Here is a 20,236-nt window from a genome sequence, read left to right as displayed (position 1 = left end):
CGAGAGTCAGAAGATGGACAGGAAGCACCTTCCGCGGAGACGGAGACAATGTTCTTTTCAAACTGTGTTAAAAGTCATTGTGGTTTTGATTTGACGTATGCATATATTGTATCTTCTTAACGCATGAGGGGGCGTTATAAATTTCCCTGATGGTATAAAAACAACTGATTGTGTATTGTTCGAGCGAGATCGATGCTGTCTGCGTACAGTGTTCATCTCCCACGCGTGTTCATTAAAATCATCGTTTGACTCCACCCGGCCGGATCAGTGTTGTTATTTTGGAATTCCTCCTATATCCCTCCTCAATATTTGAACCCCTAACACAGTCCTTATCAGTTTTAGATTTGTTTGTTTTTTTAGTGGTGAACACAGTTACAGTGCATGACACCATGTACTAAAAGGTCAATGTCATTAGATTCCTCTTGTTTTTCTTACAAACACGCTGATCATTTTTATTCTCTTGTACATGTATGAAATGCTGCAGCAGTGGTCTCAAAAGTAATTCTTTATTTTGATTTTTTTTAAACAGCAAAGTAAATTTTTATGTGAGGAAAAAAAAGGGAGTCTTAAATGTCTTGATGCATGCTCAAGTCTTAAATGTTTTACTGCTTATTAACATGACAGATAATGAAGTTTTGCCACAAAAGCACATGTACAGTACTAAAATATTGTCCAACACAAGGATGGTGTGACAGAGCAACACTAACTCATGTTTTACAAATCACTGTACCCAATTCATCAGCTGATTTAACTGAGATATAGATATCTATCTATATATAGATAGATATCTATATATATAGATATCTATATATATAGATATCTATATATCTTGTTTGTTTGTTAGATTTCTGTTTTTTTGTTTTTTGAGTAGAGATGGTCACTGCCCTCCAAAGTCCTCTTTTTAAGATTGGAGAACAGTAGGTGGACAGATCCATTTTGACTTCTAACAGCAGGCTTTCAAAATACAGAGCCAATCAAATCAAACTGGAGATAGAAAACTAAAACAATGATCAAAATGTGTTCTGAAGTGAAATACTGAGCGGTTAGTATTATTGTAGCCACCATCCAGTTTCCCCTTTACCTGAAAGAAAAGGCTAATCATAACATACCACTGTGCCACAATAAGCAAACAAGGTAATGAGTGTGTTTGTGTGTGATTAAGACTAGTTGTGTGTGATACAGCAATTTATCCAGTACCAAGTAAATACAGGAATAGTATTGCTGATACCAGTACCGGTACAAATACTGATACTTTCAACTTATAAAGGCACCTTATGTAGGAGAGATCGATGTGTCACACAATGTAATGACACCTAAATCATTTTGATTTTGACTTTCCAGGATAATTAGTTAACACCATAAAACACACATGTCACCTATCTTGCATTTTGAAACGGTCTTTTTTGAAGACCTGGAATATAAATGTGTCTTTATAGCACTTTGGAACCGCTTCTGTTCATGTTCATGTTTGAGGTATATATATATTCATCTCCAGTAAAATAATAAATTCATTTATTTAACAGAATTCAGTGGGCTGAATATATTATTTGAAGACCTGAATATAGTTTTTATGTTGTCAGTCTGCTAAAGTAGCAACAATAACACTAACATTGAGTAATACTGAAGAACCGAACATGGGTCAAGACTGAAAAATTACGTTCATCCCTACGTGAGCTACATATTTAATATTCTCATCTCTGAAAGAACTGAGAGACTTGAGTCCCTCTCTGAGCTCTGTCTTGGCCATTTGTGTCTGTCTGACAGATTTCCTTCCTCCCCTCTTCCCCCTTTTTCATAATTTTCATATCTTTATATAAGTTGATGGTGTTGCCACAATAGAAAATGTCCTTTCAGTACACATGACAGGTTGCAGTGTTTTCATTTACAGCTACAAATTTAACATGGAAGCATATAACTATATATATAACTACTCCTGTGTAATATTGACTGTTTGTGTGCTGACACATCCACACCTTCTCTGTCAACATTCATTTCAACAGAAATTTGACTTGAAGTTCCATCACAGCACATGTGTTATCAATACCCTGACACTGACTGTTAGTCATTATATCTCTCTCAGTCTCTAAGTTCAAAATGAAAACTCACTAGTGGTAATTAATAATTTCAGCTTTCAATGCAAATACTGCACACTGGTAAAGTCTCCATTATAATTTCAAAGGTAAGCTTTACACTCACCATAGAAAAACTATGCAACCTACCTAAAAATGATCTGTCCTATGCAGCAAACTGATTTTACGTAAGAAGAACTCTTGAAATAAGACTTTTTTAATCCAGAAATAAATGATTACATTTGAGAATTCAAGAGGGTTAAGCAACATTTAAAAAGCTCAATTTTAGATAAAATTACTTGAAATGTGTCATGGTCCTGGGTCGGTGACCCAGCGTTTTGAGTTTGTGATTATTATTTTCTAGTTTATTCTGATCTTGTATTGGTTGTTGGGGTTTGGTTGTAGTGTTTATTTTCCCGACCTGTGTCTCCCTCTGTGCTCTGTACAGGTCCCCGAGTTTTGTGTTGTAAAACAGTCTGTGTGTTTCCTGTTTTACTTTGTAGGTCTGTGTCTCGTTATGCCCATTAGTTCCAGCTGTGTCCCCTCCTGTGTGCCATTTCCTGATTACCTGGTGTGTGTATTTATAGTGGGTGTTTGTCTGTGTTCGTTGTCGGCTCGTCTGCTTCTATGGTGTTCCGTTCCTGTCTCTGCGGCTCTCTGCCCCACACCTCTTTTGTATGCTCTCAGGTTTGTCATTTAGTTCTCCCAGTTTAGGTTTCTTCAGTTGTTTTGTCATGCTTCGTTGTCTGTTCTGCCACTGTCACCTGTAAATAAACCCTCACTCATATCATCAGTCGGCTGCCTGCATTTTGGGTCCTCCTTTTCCTCCACACCACACGGCTCACCCCGCCAGCCGTGACAAAATGAATCTATTAAGCCCCCAAAGTAAGGTAAATATACTAAACGTAAGCCCTTTTCTATGTTTTGAATTGTTAATTATAGCAAATGAATGCACTGCAACAAGAAAATTAGTTCTAATACAATGAAAATCTACTCAAGGTTAGTGAAGTATCATTAAGCTGTTTCTTGATTGAAGCTGGCTATTTCTTGACTTCTACTGAAATCACAACCAGTGATGGATGGCAACATTGATTACTCTCATGAGAACAAAACTCTTTTTATCAACAATATAGGGCTGCTGCACAATCCCTAAAAATCTACATTTGCCCCTTAAAAAACACCAGACATTTTTGCCCTTTAACTTATGTTACAGTCATATAGTCACACAATGTTATAAATAATGGCATAATCCAAAAAAGACTTAAACCTCTAAAGTGTCATTAAGGAACAAATTTGCTTTGTAAGGAGTTATTAGTAAAGCACTTTCTCAGGACACTGTGTAACGTTTGTTCCTAATTAGCCTAACAGGCAAGGTTTATAAGCTACACATGTGTAGCCCTTTTTTATGTTGTGTATTATACAGATTGTAACCATGTTAATTTCACCATGTTTTTACGGAGTAATTGAAAATGAACACAATTTCATCCTAGATTTTAGACATACAATATTACTGTACATTGATGCAATTAACTCAAACAGATCATATAACACTACAAAACAGTTTTTATAGAGGATTGGTTAGGTTTTGATGTCAAGATGTCTTGGTTAAATTCTAGGAAAGATCACAGCAAGAGTGATGATCTCAACACAGTGACAACAGTGGACAGAGGTCACAACAAATTATGTCAAAGAGGTTCCATGTCTATTACAACTTGATGCAAACAGGGTCCTGCGCAAGTATTAATTCAGTCACTTCCTTCTTTTCATTCAACAATAGTTCATAATCTTGTAAGAAATGATGAGACCAGTTGCTATAGTTTGAGGGGATTTATGTCCAATTCTTGTTTGGATTTTAGCTGCTCGACAGTCATGGGTCTTTGAATTTTTTTGGAATATTACGAACAGCTTATTGTTAATTTGGATCTATGAAAACAAAAGGAATTAAAAGAAGAATGCCAAGGAACACTTCTCTGTGACATTTGCAGTGTTTCACTTGAGAGAAAAATAAACATTAAACATAATATGCCTGCTGAACTCTACTGAGTAACATGAGCCAACAGCAAACATTATAATGTGTCTGTTTGTTTTTGAATTTCTCAAGCAAGAGTATTTGCATGTATGTAATTTTTTCATTCATTAACTAAAAATGTATTTTAATCTGCCTCAAGTAGACAGTCCTTTGTGGAATTTCAATATGTCATTTTGAGGTTGGGTTCTTTTTTTTCATTTTGTAAAAAAAACAACCATCATCCTCTTTTTCCTTTTTATGTTACTTAATTTTTGGTTACCTAAGACCAGCATCACAATGACAGTTTAACTGAAGAGCAGTTTTTCAGTTCAAGTATCATAATACAAGACAACACTAACCCCTCTTTTGTACTTATGTGATGTTTGTGCACTCTATTGTATTGGTATGGAGCAAACAATGAATACTTTTTAAAAAATATAATTTTGTTATTGTTTTCCTATGGGCTTACTCCTAGTTTCCATATTTGCACATTTGGTTCTCATTTGAATAGTCCACCACCAGAGGTGGGTAGTAACGAGTTACATTTACTCCGTTACATTTACTTGAGTAAGTTTTTGAAAAAAATGTACTTTTAAAGTACCCTTTTGCACGATACTTTTTACTTTTACTTGAGTACATTTTTAAGAAGAAACTGTACTTTTACTTTGCTACATTTGCAAAATTCAACTCATTACTTTTAAAAAAATAATTAGTTTAACACATTAAATATCATGCTGCCAGTGGAGTTTCCGGTAACGTTTTTACCAATCAGATGTGGCCATGCAGTCACATGACCAGTTTGAAACTGGCGGGCAGAGCTGCCCAAGCCTTTCAAAGTAGCGGACACACGTAAAGAAGAAACACATGAAAACATGGCAGAGCCAATTGTCTACGCTAGAGCTGAAGAGGATGAACACCCTTGGCCTCATATACAAAGAATGTTTTGCATAAAAGCAGTACAAAAGAACAGCTATGTCTTCAGTGTTGGTGTCTCCAGTGAGAGCCAAAACAAACCAACTTTTCAGTGTGAAAAAACGTGTAACCTGAGGAAACAGTAAGTTTTCTCTAAATATCTTTTTAGCTGTGGTTAGCTGGATGTCAGTCTCATGTTACAGCAGACTTGCAGCTTGAGCTGTCGAAGGGACGAGCTGTCGAGCTCGAGCTGCGAGTCATATTTTTGGCGCTACGTTGTAGTGAGATAAGTTTGTGGGTGCTTTGTGCAGCTTCGGCTGTCCTTTAAACTGCTCACTGGTTAGCTAGCGTGAGCTATAAGCTAAAAGCTAGCCTGGTTAATGACTCTAGAGTTCCACGCACATGTAAACAGCTCATCTCTACTGCTTTCTTCTGCTGCTGTCTTTCACTCACACAGACACACACACCACCACCATCAACTTTGCTAAATTACTTATGAAAAACATTGGCCAGGCAGCTGCAATTGAGCAGGAGTGTCAATCCAGCTCTTTTCATGGTTGTTGTAGTCGTGATAATTTTGTGAGGCCACATGGAAAAGACTCGGATACGGAAGCGTAGAGCTGCCACCCAGGGAAAAGAAAAATAGAAAAGTATATTGTTCTAACAATATACTTTTCATGTTTGTACAATATACTATCATGTTAGTACAATATACCTTTCGCGTTTGCACAATATAATATCATGTTATTACAATATGCATAATTATAACGTTTGTACAATATAAATATTATATAGGCTACATCGCAGCTCCAGTCACGGCTTCCATCACTGTCTTTCTCGTCTTTTCCCAGAGTAACAGCCAAACAGTAGGATATATTGGCTATCACTGCTTAGCCTTGCACGTGTTCTCATTTTAAACTTAATCTGGAATTCATTGCAAACTGTTTGTGCAGGATATGAATGACAAGATTTTGTTTTTCTACAAGAGTTAGTAAAAAAACATCTCCAGTGTCATCAAATCTTCTTGCCAAACATCCGCAGCTTGGCAGTGTATACAGCACTATAATGACCAGACCTAATTCTTTTGAAAACCATACATCTTTCCACAGGTCTCAACTTCATCAGGTTGCGTTGACACTGCAGGTCTTAATGCTCAATTCCGATTTTTTTGATCAAATCCGATTTTTTTGTCTGCTTGTTCACACTACAAATCAAATGCGACAGCAAACGCTCTCTACTGTGAATGCTCAAAGCGGCCCGCAAAGAAGATGTCACACACAACGCGCCCTGTTTAGACCGAGAGCAAACAATATTGTTTGACTGATGGCCCATAACCCTTTAAGACCTACCGAACCAAGTCCGCCAGATCTTATGTTATATTTTTACATGCTGTAGTGCCATTTTTGGGAGCATTTCAAGTTGCTATACATCAATACAACCATTATAACCCAAATTTTAATAATATGTATGCATTAAGTGCATAGTAACTACATAAAGTGCAATAAACTACAAAAAATTTGAAAATCGTTTTTGTTTTTTTAACATATATTTCTAGTTAGAGAAATTTAAGAGGCTTATCCCTCAAAACTGTAAATACAAAAAAGTTGCACAAAATAGTTTCCCACCACAGGAAATTTAGTTTGAGTGTCTTCATAGCTTTACTTTTGAAATACACCAAATTTTATATACTGCAGGAAAAGCGAAAATAAATATTGTAATGCAAATTTGCAAAAAACGGCATATGCATCAAAATAAACTATTTCCAGCAGTGCATTTTGAGTTCTAAGCATCCCAGAAATGATACAGAAAGTCATAAAGTCAAAGATAACTTTTAAAAACACCAGTATAGGCTTATGAGGCCCTGAAGTAAAAAAAAAAAAAAAACTACATTTCCGCGAAAATGACGTCACTTCCGGTTTCGGGCAGGGAATGGCGGACATGCGATAGTTCGCGCTGACGTCTATTCCAACGTAGGAAGTGTTACGAACAGCTGATAATATTCCAGAAAGCCTGTTTCTGCAATATTATGTTTTTGTTGCTGCAAGCGCTTTTTATGCAATTTTTGCAAAGCTATATGTGGAAGGAAAAACTGATGGCATAAGATGTAAGTACAACTCCTCTGGTTTCATATGCAAAAAAAATTATTGTGCTAGCTTACGTGGTTCCAGTTCTACCGGGATTTAAAAATAGTTACGCAAAACAGAGTGTTCCCACTCTGACCGGCTTTAAAGGGTTAATATAAAGACTTCTGACTTTACGTTTCCCAATATTTGCTTTAAGTTATTTTGTTATTTACATAATAATGTAGATAACCTAATAATTATCCTTATTGCTGTTTCAGAGGATAGTTGCAGATTTCTGTCAGAATCTGCAGATTATACAGTACAAATAAAATGTTCACGTTTCTCCAACGTTGTCTTCCCAACAGTTTCACTAACAAATACAGGAACCGTTCGCAATGTCTTCTCGGGCGCTTCTCCGGCGCTGATAATTGGCGTCTGTCTTGTGTCAGTGACATAAAAGACGGATTTAATGCGGCATGACCGTTCAAACAGCAGTCGCTTTCTAAAACATCTGATATGTATCAGATTCAGTACCACATACAAAAGTGACCCAGATCGGATTTGAAAATATCGGATTTGTGCCGTTCACACTGTCATACCATGATCGGATATGGGTCGCATAGTGTCAGAAAAATCGGATTTAATGCGCTTTTGCCTGCAGTGTGAACGTAGCCTTACACTCAGAGCTGGATGAGGCCAGCGCAAACAGCAGCCTAACCAACTAAGATGATGGATCCATGGGGTCAGGAAAGCCAGAAGCAGGGAGCTGGAGCCTTTCCTTTCATGTCCATTCACTGGAGGTGTGGATCTATTGCATTGCTTTCCTCACATCAAGAAGCTGTCGGTCAAATGCAATCAATGCAGCTCTTCATGCATCTGGAGCTTGTGAAGGACTTCTTAGTCAGGCAGGACTCCTGTTCACTGCTAAACAGCTTCACAGATAGAACCTTGAGAGCAAACTGCTGCTGAAGCTTAACCATCACTTCAGTGAGTGAAGAATTGGCACATTTTTGCTAAATATGCAGAAATAGATGCACACCCATACAATTTATGGTAAACTGAGCTGCCTTCTCGCTACTTGAGTAGTCTTTTCACCAAGTACTTTTTTACTCTTACTTGAGTAACTTTTTTGAAGACTACTTTTCACTTTTACTTGAGTAATAATATTTTAAAGTAATGCTACTCTTACTTGCGTACAATTTTTAGATACTCGACCCACCTCTGTCCACCACACATTGCATCCACAGATTGGATCTTTGCCAAGATGTTTTTCACTGCAATTTCTTTGGTCTCCACCCTTTTTATGGAATTAATCTAAATATTACTTTTTTCATCAAGAATTGAGCACCTGTCATCATCCTTAAAACTCCACCCTTTAGAACAGTGTTCTCAAACTCGCGGCCCACATCACCCCTACTTGTGGTCCGTACATTGACGTGAAGAAATGTAATCCAACTTGGCCCTTGTAGTTACGATTTTATGTTAGGGAGGATGTGTTTGTTGTTATGTGCAATGTTAAAATAATTTCTTTAAAAAGCAAAAAATAATTTCATATGAAAACAATTTGACCAGAGAACACAAACATGTTCAGGGATTGGCTGTGTTAGTTCAGTGAGAGAATTATTTGTAAAGAAAAGCAGTCAAAAACGAATGTGTACACTTACGTCTGCATTTTTATTTTGTTATATAAGAACAAAATTATAGCAGAAGTGCTGCCACGTGTCTGGCCAGAAAGTGAGTACCAATTTGATTATTTGGTAGTTGAATGAAAGGCTTCAGGTAGTTTAAAAAACTAGCCCACAGCTCATTTACGATTGAGACCCCTGCTTTAGAACGACACACACACACACACACAATAAATATATATATACTACGACGCAGCAGTTGTAGATGTGAGCAGAAATGGATAAAGAAAGGGTCCTTTTGAACAGCAAGTTCAATTTTAAAGCAATGCCAGATGGTTCTCTTGACAAGACCAAAGTAATTTGTATTTACTGTTGGTGTGAGCTGAGTTATCACCATAGTACGTCCAGTCTCAAATACCACTTGCTAGCCAAGCACACAGCTAACGCAGAGAGACCCACCTCCCTCTTGTCAAAGGCAGACCACGCTGGATAGCTTTCAAAGGAGATGTCTGGACAATTCTACGTCCAACAAACTTTTCAAACGATCGTGGCTCAAGAGTTGGCAGTTTGTCTTGTAATTGGAAGGTTGCCGGTTCGACCCCTGGCTCCAACAGTCTCGGTCGTTGTGTCCTTGGGCAAGACACTTCACCCGTTGCCTACTGGTGGTGGTCAGAAGGCCCGGTGGCGGCAGTGTCCAGCAGCCTCGCCTCTGTCAGTGCGCCCCAGGGCAGCTGTGGCTACAATATAGCATGTCATCACCGGTGTGTGTGAATGGGTGGATGACTGAATGTAATGTAAAGCACTCTGGGGTCCTTAGCGACTAAGTAAAGCACTATACAAATCAAGTGTATAGATTTGGCATGGACTGAAGGGACATGTCCCCACCAATATGCAGCTATTATTGAATTGTCCCCACCAATAATTTGTTTTCTTCGAGTAAAGAAAAACAAAACCGATAGAAAGAAAAAAAAAAAAAGATCTGTCAGCGTCTCATTCACCTACTATTAAGAGTTAAATTACGTTCTTTACTGTAGTCCTACCTCATTTGACAAATATGGCCAATGTGATTGGCTGTGCCTTTCAGGAGCTCTGTTTAGTTTTAGCAGCGGCAAGCCTGCGCTGCGAGGACTTGCAAGGAGGAGAGTAGGATGGCAGCAAAAAGGAAGGACCTGGATATAAGAAAGTAGGTCACTTAATGTCAAGTCAACTCATAAAATGTGTCTGTCATAATAATGTTACAGGCTAGGCTAGCATAGATAGATATAGAAGTGTAACTAGAAGTGTAAATGTCTGTCCTTATTTTTTGGGTGGGGTGGGGGGGGGGGGGGGTGATTAAGAATCACTCCACATCTGGTAAAAAAAAAAAGTAAGAGTGCCACAGCATGGATACAAAACAGTGTAATTCCAAAAAGAAAAAGTGAATTAATACCAACTAGCTGTAGGAGTATCTGGCTCCATCCGGTGGAAGGAGGGTAGTACTGCAGGTCACCTGCCAGCCTCTAGTGGACACATGTAGGACAGAAATTACAATGGCAACGGCAGCCCTCGAAGAAAAAACAATAAGGACTTCTCACAAATATTAGACAGGTCAAAGATTTTGTAAAGAACCATATGTTGGAGGGAGCGAAGCAAAAGGATAGAACATTAAGTCAGAGCAGTAAGGCTACTAAGGTTGGACAGGTAGCTGTAGAGGCCACACTTATGCCACCGCTTCTGCATCCATCCCAATTAAAGAAATTATGAAGGGACATCATTCAATAGGGATGGACTGATCCGATGTTACGTATCAGTATCAGTCCGATACTGACCTAAATTACTGGATTGTATATCGGAGAGAAATAAAAAATGTAATCTGACCTTACAAAACTTGCGGCATAACCTTAGCACGAGAATTATGCGTCACGTGATAGACGTGCCGTGCGAGACGTCTCGGCGTCTGGTTGAGCGAGGCTCTCACTACCAAACCGGCATTTCATGTCCAAGAAAGTTATCCCAGAGAGAAGTAAAGCAAGTGTGGTAGTTCATCTCTGAATGTTTGTAAAGCATTCCCACTTAAGTTTAACAACAGATCAATGGAGCGACTGCTTCTTCTCTCTCCCTCCCTCTCCTGTTGCTATTTCAATCATGGAACTGATTAATCATCGACTTTTCTTTTGCAACTCCCATCTCTGTTGTTTGTTTTTGGCCCACTTTGCACCAGAAAGAGGAAACCAGCGGCTAAACAACAGCAGCACATTTAAGCTTGATATGCTGTTGTTAGAATTTATTTAATATTACTTTCTACACAGCCCCACCCCTCCCTGAGCCTGGTTCTGCCGGAGGGTTCTTCCTGTTAAACGGGAGTTTTTCCTTCCCACTGTTGCCAAAGTGCTTGCTCATAGGGGGTCATATGATTGTTGAGTTTTTCTCTGTATCTATTATTATAGGATATACTGTATGATATAAAGCACCTTGAGGCGACTGTTGTTGTGACTTGGCGCTATATAAATAAAATTGAACCTTGATATGCCACACCTGTGAGGTGGGATGGATTATCTCGACAAAGGAGATAAAGGAGAAGTGCTCACTAACATAGATTTAGACAGGTTTGTGGACAATATTTGAGAATGATTGGTCTTTTGTGTATGTAGAAAATGTTTCAGATCTTTGAGTTCAGCTCATGAAAAATGGGAGCAAAAACAATGCATTTGTATTTTTGTTCAGTGTATGTGAGACAATGTGTGATGCTCAGGTTTACTCATGATGGTAGCTTTTTGGTTTGTTTTTACAACTCCTTTTGTCGTTTTATCATTGCAAAAAAAATGACCCAGCAGTAATACCTCACTATACACACAAACTAAACCATCTGGAGAAAAGTTGATTTGATTATCATCACTCATCTCAGAAAGTCACTGTTATCCTAAAGTGCATTTCTGTGGGTAAATTCCAATAAATTAATATGATATGATATTTTTTCCCTTTAATGAAATGTTTGTATTTATCTTTTGTTAATTTACTCTGTTAATATCTTTGTCTGACATTAAAATGTGTTCTGTTGTCTGAAGTAAGGGTGACGAATATGCAGAATACAAAAACCAGAAAGAGGGCAAACACTTTTTCATAGCACCGCATGTATTACAAAATTGAAACACAGACAGTGAAATTAATCTATTTTAAACAAAAAATTAATGTATTGCAGACAAAATGTTAACTTCTAACTTTAGCAGAAAATATAAAAAAAATAAATTACTTTTTTATATTTTTATATTCTCCCCAATTATCCCCTTGGAAGAGAGAAGAGAAATTTAATGTAATGATAGGTATGGTCCTCTCCATTCGCCAAAACCTCTATCACTGAAGAACAAGTGGTCACTGAATGAGTTGATGCCTAGTATTTTATGATCCGAATGAAATGCTACTGAATTCAGAATCATCTCTGGTATTTTTGCACCATGATCTTGCTATATATCTCATGCATTAACATTATGCATATATTTAATTTTGTTTGATTATAGATATTGAAACAGGTTTTAATCAGACTGGTACAAATGTTATTTCTTAGTTGCAGTGAAGCATATGACGAAAATTAAAAGCTATGCTTTAGCTATTAGCAATGCCTCGTGCCCTAAGTAGCCATTCATTTTACTTTAATCCTTGAATCTCTCCCTTCTTAATCTATTTTTTACCATGTTTCTTTTTTGCGCCACGTTTATGCCCGACAATATTTTCACGGACCGGCCTTTAAGGTGTCGCGGATAAATACAACAAATTAAAACTAGTACCGGTACAGAAAAAAAGAAGATTTATTCATAACACACGTGAAAAGACCAAGGAAAGCCGAGTTAACGATAAAAATGGTAACAAAATAACGCTGAAAACCGATAAAAACCCTGAAAACCATACATTTCACACCTGAGCCTCAACTCTCGCGGACCGGTACCGGTCTGAGGCCCGGGGGTTGGGGACCACTGTTTTAAAGTCATGTGGTCCTAAACTTTTGATCAGCTGTAAAACAGCTTGTTTCAGTTTAAGCGTTGTTTTCAATAAATTGCATGCTCAAAGAAATGTTTTGTGTCCCTCTCATTTCTTCTGGTTGCATCTTGAGACTCTACTTGGAACCTTGTTAAGATCCAACCATGCAAAATGTAATTTTCTTTGCCATTTTTCAAGTGGTTTTAAACTTTTGATTGAGACTGTGGGAGCTCTTTGTAACATCTGTCACCAAAAGCAGAGCTTTTATTTTTCTTTGTACTGGTTTTCATCTTGGGTTGGTGTGTATAACTGTAGTCATTAGCTTTATATTGTTAAATGGTAATTAAGAGACAGTGCATTCCAGGTCAAGTGAAAGTAGTATAACATGTCACTTAGTGGAACCAACCCAATTAGAATCAATAAGAGAACTGATAAGGAATCAAATCATTAAGTGATTTGGAGACCAAAATACTAAATTTCGCTCTACAAGGACCTGATATCCACTTACGAGGACATTACACTGCCACTGTTCTATCGAAATGTAAAATGAATTTCCTCTAATGTGGTATTATTTTTTTCTCTGAAACAAAAATCAAGTAAAAAAAAATCTGGTAACTCTTGTTTTTTACATTCATCAGGTCCCAATCAGCCCAAATAGCAAAGAGAAATTAAAAATGCATGCCATGAAAGACTTTGGGTCTTAGGAGGATAGTATATACACTATGTTGTAGCCTTTATAGGTGTTCAACACTGGACCATAAACAAATCTTTTCCTTTACAGTTTGGATGGTACAAGTCAAACAAAAATTTTTAAGTGAAACGCAGAGCTTTTACTGTTGGGGTGCCTGGGTTGTCGACCCAGAGTTTTCAGTTTTAAATTATTATTGAACTTTGATATTATTTATAATTTCTAGTCTTTTGGTTCCTTAGAGTTCTCTGTCCTATGGTTTATGTCTCTGTGTTCCATAGTTGCTGTCTCCCCTGTCAGCTGTATCCCCTTGTCAAGTCCACGTCTCTGTGTTATGTTTCCTGTTTTACTTTGAACGTCCGTGTCTCATGTTAATCTGGTTTTGCTTCCCTTGTCTCGTTAGCCCTGATTTGTCCCAGCTGTGTTTCCCACCTGTCTCCCATTCCCTGATTGCTCACTCTGTGTATTTGATGGGCAGTAACGCGTTACTGTAATCCGATTACTTTTTTCAAGTAACGAGTAAAGTAAGGGACTACTATTGCAAAAATGGTAATTAGATTACCGTTACTTTCCCATAGGAACGCTGCGTTACTAAAACCGTGATTTTTTTTCATGACAGTGACGTAAGCAAGTGCGACGTTGGTGACAACAGCTGTGTGCAGATCAACAATGGATAATATATCGAGTGCGGGAGAGAGTATGAGCATGCAGCGTTTAAAGCGAGTACTGACCTTACTTTGAGTTTGATTCCATAAAAAGTGACAAAAACATTAACGTCCGTTGTGTGTGGGAAGAAAACTTCTTTTTACAGTGAAAAAACCCCCCTACACTTCCAAGCAAGCACCAAGTCTGCTACGACTTAATGGGAAATTCACAGAGAAATTCGCGGATTCTTCCACTGACCGCTGCAGCACACCTGGGTAAACCAGGGTAATCCTCGCCTACCCTACTCCTGCTTTACAGGTGAAAATAGAGCAAAAGGACCGCTAGTCTTTGATTTTATTTATTTTCTGCTGTGTTTTACTTGCATCTATTTGAAAGAGTGAGTGTAAACACAAAAAAACACCCCAATTTTATGTGCTGGAATGTGCAGAAAATAGGTTTAAATATTAAACAAATTTCTTCCAGTCAGAGAATGTTGCATATAATAAAATTTTTGCTTGATGCATAAAGTTAAAAGATTAAAACTAATAAAACACGTTTTAAAAATAGACTTTTCCATTTGATTACATTTTGTATGATGGGTTATGCAGAAAAAGTAGAATTGGGCTGAAAGATCTATCTCTTTATCACCTATTCAGGTTGTAAATCGTGTTTTTAAAAAGTAACTAAGTAATTGATTACTTTTGAAAATAAGTAATCAGTAAAGTAACGGGATTACTTTTTTGGTGAAGTAATCAGTAATTAGTTACTGATTACTTTTTTCAAGTAACTTGACCAACACTGGTATTTAAGCCCTGTGTTTTCTTCGGTCTGTGTCGCGATCTCCCTCATCTCACACTGTGTGGTCCATTTGCCAGCCTGCCTGTTTAGTTTACTGGTATTTTCACATTAGTTATTTTATCTTCAGCAATAAAGCTGTTTTTGGAATACACTTTTTGCCTCCTGGAGTCCGCACATGGGTCCTTCTCTCCTGCTGCACACATCACATGACAGAAATACAGAACATGGACCCAGCAGACTCGGCTTGGTATCAGCAGTTCGCAGTTTGTGCCTTCCCCAAGGAGAGGGTGAGGCAGGAGGCTAAGCATGCGCAGGAGCTCGAGTCAGCCTTCTACGGGTGTTGTTTGGCTCGGGGAGGGCCCCCCCCCCCCCCGATTATAAACTCACCTCAGAGACTTTTGGAATTTCATTTCTGAATGAAGAATTGTCAGGGGTTGTGTGTGGAGGCGAGGAAGAAAGAACCCAAACGCAGGACTTGCAGGTAGGTGAGGACTGGTGTTTTATTGTAGAGAACGGAGGAATTAACAGAACATGAGATGGCTGACTGACTGGCCAACTGAAAGACTGACTGAATGGCTGACTGAGTATACGGCACACACGGGAATGACAACATCAATGACACGACGGTGAACAAGTGGAAACAGAAGACTTAAATACACAGACTGATGAGGATGATAATGAGAGACCCGTGAGTGCACAGCTGAACATAATCTGGCTAATGACACATGGAACGAGATGGCACAGGAACAAGTGAAAAATACAGTGAATATGAATGAACTGAAAATACTGGGTAAGCAACCCAGGAACCCTGACAAGAATTAGACTGGGAGGAGTCACGTGATGGAGCATTTGGGAATGGCCGCGCCATAGAGAGTCTCTGACCCCCGTCGACCCTACATTAGTTTTAAAACAAGGTAAACGCTCCCAAATAATATATTTCCTCACTGCGGTGACTTGCTAGATCAGTGTCCTCGGATTTATTGAGAGACATGGCCACAGGAACTAAAAGGAAGAGCGTGCAAACCCGAATCTCCATGGTGGCGGCGGGGGAAAGTAATGCTAGCAGTGCCAAGGTTGGCCCTGCTAGCCAAGAAGAAGGGCCAAAGATGGATATAAGTGGCCTGTTTGCCGAAATGACTAAGCTTGGAACTATCCTAACTAGTGTTGCGGCCGATGTATCTCACATCAAGTCAGACATGGTGGAATTTAAAAATGCTATAAGTGCAATCCAAATACGGTGACCGAAGCTGAGGGCCGCATTTCAGATGTGGAAGACAAAATGAGGAGCATAACAGAAGATAATGGTAAAAACGCTAAAAAGCTTGAAAAACTTTGGACCCGAGTAGACGACCAGGAAAACAGAAACCGCAGAAAGAATGTTCGGCTTATCGGTCTGGAAGAGGGTCTGGAAAGTGGTGGCAGCATAAATGACTTAACTATGACTGTGATTAAGATACTCGCGGATGGCCTAGGTCTACAAGGGAAGGAATATGAGCTGGAAAGATGCCATAGAAGTACGAGACCACGCCCGGGACCTGGTCAGCCACCTCGAATCGTGCTGGTGACATTTCTCCATTACACTGCACGACAAAAAGTTCTCATGACCGCTAAGCAGAAGAAAGGAATACTGTGGGAGAACTGCCGCTTGTCATTTTATGAAGATATGACCGCGAAGCGAGCGGCGCAGAGGAAGCTTTTCTCCCCAGTAATGAAGAAGCTATGGCAGCATCAGATAAAGCACACCCTGGCACATCCAGCAAAACTTCGATTAACATGGAAAGGCCAGCAGGAGAGCTTTGACAGCGTTGAGGAGGCAGAGAAATTCATGCGTGAGAACTTTCAGGAAGTGGTGGAGTAAGGGGTTAGTAAGCTAAATTACGTGCATGGGAGCGCATTGTTAATAATTTCATAAGACGGGGGCGGCCTCCCTGGGGTGTCGACGGGACAGCAGGAGGACAGCAGTTCACTGTCCACGGGACAATCACGGACCAGAGACGGTTTTGCCCACGGGGCTGTTGTTTTTTATTTTTGTATTTTTTTGGTAGAGATTCTATAGGTGAGGTACTGTTCTTATTTAAACTTATGTTCTGGTTCAAGCAGGCTTATCAGCACATGTTAAATGGTTATGGGTTGGAAGATATAAGGCTTATAGATACCTTAACATGGCATAGTCATGGGGAATGTGGACGTTAATATTGTGTCATGGAATATAAATGGCTGTGGCACACCAGTCAAAAGGAAAAAAGTGCTTAGCTACCTCAAGTCTCATAATGCTGATATTGCATACATCCAGGAGACGCATTTTGCGACTGAAAATGAAGCATTGAAATTAAAAAGGGATTGGGTTGGGAAAGTATTTCATAACTCAAGATCAAGCAAGAGTTGTGGTTTCATGATACTTATTAATAAAAGACTAAACTTTGTATTATTGAAGGAAAGCCGGGATGAAGACGGGCGAGTGTTGGCTCTGCAGGCTCTCATTAATGGAGTTCAGGTCGTTCTGTGCAATATTTACGCCCCAAACAGGGATGAACCTAATTTTATGGATGAGGTTAACAAGATGCTAGGGAACATGAAGGGCCAGATCTTGTTAGGTGGAGACTTTAATAATGTGATGGACGAATATATTGATAGAAGTGCCATTAATGCAACTTCAAGTACTAGAAGTGGGACAGCGATAGATGCTTTAAAAGAAGATCTCAGTGTGGTAGATATTTGGAGGCTGTTTCACCCTATGGAAAGAGAATACAGCTTTTACTCTCATTTGCATAAGACATGTTCCCGAATAGATCATTTTTTGATTTCTAAATCATGTGTCCATTTAGTAGTAAACTGTGACATAGGTGTGATTGCTTTAACAGATCACGCACCAGTAGAATTGCACATAAATCTAAATGTCGAAAAGAACAGAACGGGTAGGTGGAGACTAAACTCAAGCATATTGCAGGACAAAAAATTTGTATCAACCCTAAAAGAGGATATAAGATTTTTTTAGAGGTGAATGTTAGCCATTGTATGGGATGCTTTGAAGGCATTTATTCGTGGAAAGTGCATAAGCTATAGTTCTAAGAAAAATAGAGAAAATAAAAACTTTGGAGGAAAATATAAGTAAATTGGAAAAACAATTAGCAGGAAAATTTGATGATAATAAATTTAAAGAGATTTGTCAGCTTAAATATGATCTTCATGAAATTTATAACAAAAAAGCAGAATATGCCCTCTTTCGTCTTAAAACTAATTTCTATGAGAATGGTGAGAAGACAGGCAGGCTTATTAGCCAGACAACTTAAGCAAATGGACAATCAGAATGTTATTACGGCAGTTAAAAAGGATGATAAATTAGTTACTTCCTCTTCAGAGATCAACACAATTTTTAAAATATTTTATCAAGATTTATACACGTCCGATAATAAAGTAAGTATGGATCTGCTGAGTACATACTTTGATAAAATGAAAATACCAAAAATCTCACAAGAGGGTAGGGACAAATTGGAAACTCCACTAACTGAGGTAGAAGTAAAAGAAGCTATCCGTGCAATGAGAGCTGGGAAGTCACCAGGAATGGATGGATTCCCAGTTGAATTTTACCATAAATTTATAGATTTGCTATGTCCTTTTCTAACTGAAGTATTACATGAAGCCTTTGAATTTGGACGACTCCCTGCAAGTTTTAATCAGGCAGTAATATCACTAATTCCAAAAGGTGACAAGGATTTAACTGATCCAGGTAATTACAGACCGATAAGTTTAATCAATGTGGATTGCAAAATTCTATCCAATGTTTTAGCAACAAGGTTGGAGGTTGTAATACCACAAATTATTCATCAAGATCAAGTAGGGTTTATCAAGAATAGATCTGCTTCTGATAATATGAGGAGATTACTACACCTGCTGTGGCTGAATAGAAATAACACAAATCCTGTATTGGCTATATCTTTAAATGCACAGAAAACTTTTGATAGGGTGGAGTGGAACTTTCTGTTCACAGCCCTGGAAAGGTTTGGAATAGGTGACAACTTTTGCAGATGGATTAGAACCATGTACTCTGGTCCAGAAGCAGCTGTATTTACAAATGGGGTACTTTCTCCTTTTTTTAGTATTTCCAGATCAACACGTCAAGGATACAATTTAAGCCCATTGCTATTTATAATATTTTTTAGAGCCATTAGCTATTCAAATCAGAGAAAATGCAGAGGTTAAAGGTGTATTTGGGGGAGGCAGAGAACACAAATTATTCCTGTATGCAGATGATGTGCTGGTATTAAACCAAGACCCAACTAATTCTATCACAAAACTATTAGAGGTGATTAATACATATTCATTGTTTTCGGGGTACAAAATTAATTGGCGTAAATCAGAGGCGATGCTAGTTTCCCGGGCCTGCAGTCATAACTTAATATCGGGCTTTAACTTTAAGTGGGTGGACAATGGAATGAAATATCTTGGAATTGAGTTGAACCCCAATATTGAGGATATTATGGCTAACAGTATGGGAAAATTATTAAAAAAGATCAATAAAAACTTGGGTAAATGGAGTAAACTAAATTTGACATTGTGGGGAAAAGTGAACACAGTTAAAATGGTTGTGGCACCACTCATCAACTTAATAGCTGATGAGTGGTGCCACAACCATACAGGAATGCTGCCTATGTGTATCCCGCGATGGATGTTGCAAAGCTACAATAATATGATAAAAGATTTTCTTTGGAAGGGTGGTAAACCCCGTATTAACATAAATCGACTGTCCCAACCTAAGAAAGAAGGGGGGCTAGCCCTGCCCAATATAGAGTATTATAGCATCTCTTTTGAAATGGCTAGATTAGGCAAACATTGGGCAGGGAAAAACAATATAGATTGGATTTTAATAGAACAAGAGCTTGCATCTCCATTCACACCAATTGATATTTTATCACAAAAAGTGAATAATCATGGTAAGACGCAAAACCCTATTTTGAAATTTTCGAAAATGGTATGGTTGGAGGTGTATAAGAAATATAAACTTATCTATAAACTGTAGATAATTACAGGGCTTCACCACAAGGAGGAAGCAGTTCTGAGTATGGCAGGATACTGCAAGTCTTTACCACAAGGTAAAGTTTTTCAGACAAGAAAGAGACTGCAGACTGATCACATCTCACAACTACTCTCTCCACTTTCTTTGTATAAAACAGGTTAGTGTGTTTTCTGATCTCAACACATTTATAACGACACAACTCTTTTCTATGTTGTTATAATGAAGTTTTCATTTTATCATTATTTCTATTTTATTTTTTCTCAAATGTAGCTCCTATACACACTTTTTCTGTCCTAATTTGTATCAAAAGTCTTGAGTAGATTGACAGATCTAATTTCCATATGATAGAATGATCACTCATATGATTCACTACTATAAATAGGGTGTGTACTTTTATTTTGGGAGATGGCTCAATGTGTTTTTGTTTATTTATTTCTGTTAGTTCTTTTTACATATAATAAGC

The 20,236-nt window shown here is 38.3% G+C and overlaps 1 protein-coding gene across 1 annotated transcript in view; it reads left to right on the top strand.

Moving 5' to 3' along the window:
- Positions 1-19,851: 19,851 nt before the first annotated feature.
- Positions 19,852-20,236, top strand: part of LOC146493677 (CMP-N-acetylneuraminate-beta-galactosamide-alpha-2,3-sialyltransferase 1-like) — a 45,165-nt gene continuing 44,780 nt past the window's right edge. The window contains exon 1 of the mRNA XM_085149053.1: positions 19,852-19,930. The gene's annotated coding sequence lies outside the window, so the exon portion shown is untranslated. The remainder of the gene's footprint in view (positions 19,931-20,236) is intronic.

The sequence above is a fragment of the Neolamprologus multifasciatus genome, chromosome 22 (genome assembly GCF_963576455.1).
Source record: "Neolamprologus multifasciatus chromosome 22, fNeoMul1.2, whole genome shotgun sequence".
NCBI classification, from domain to species: domain Eukaryota; kingdom Metazoa; phylum Chordata; class Actinopteri; order Cichliformes; family Cichlidae; genus Neolamprologus; species Neolamprologus multifasciatus.
This window is presented reverse-complemented; position numbering and strand designations above follow the sequence as displayed.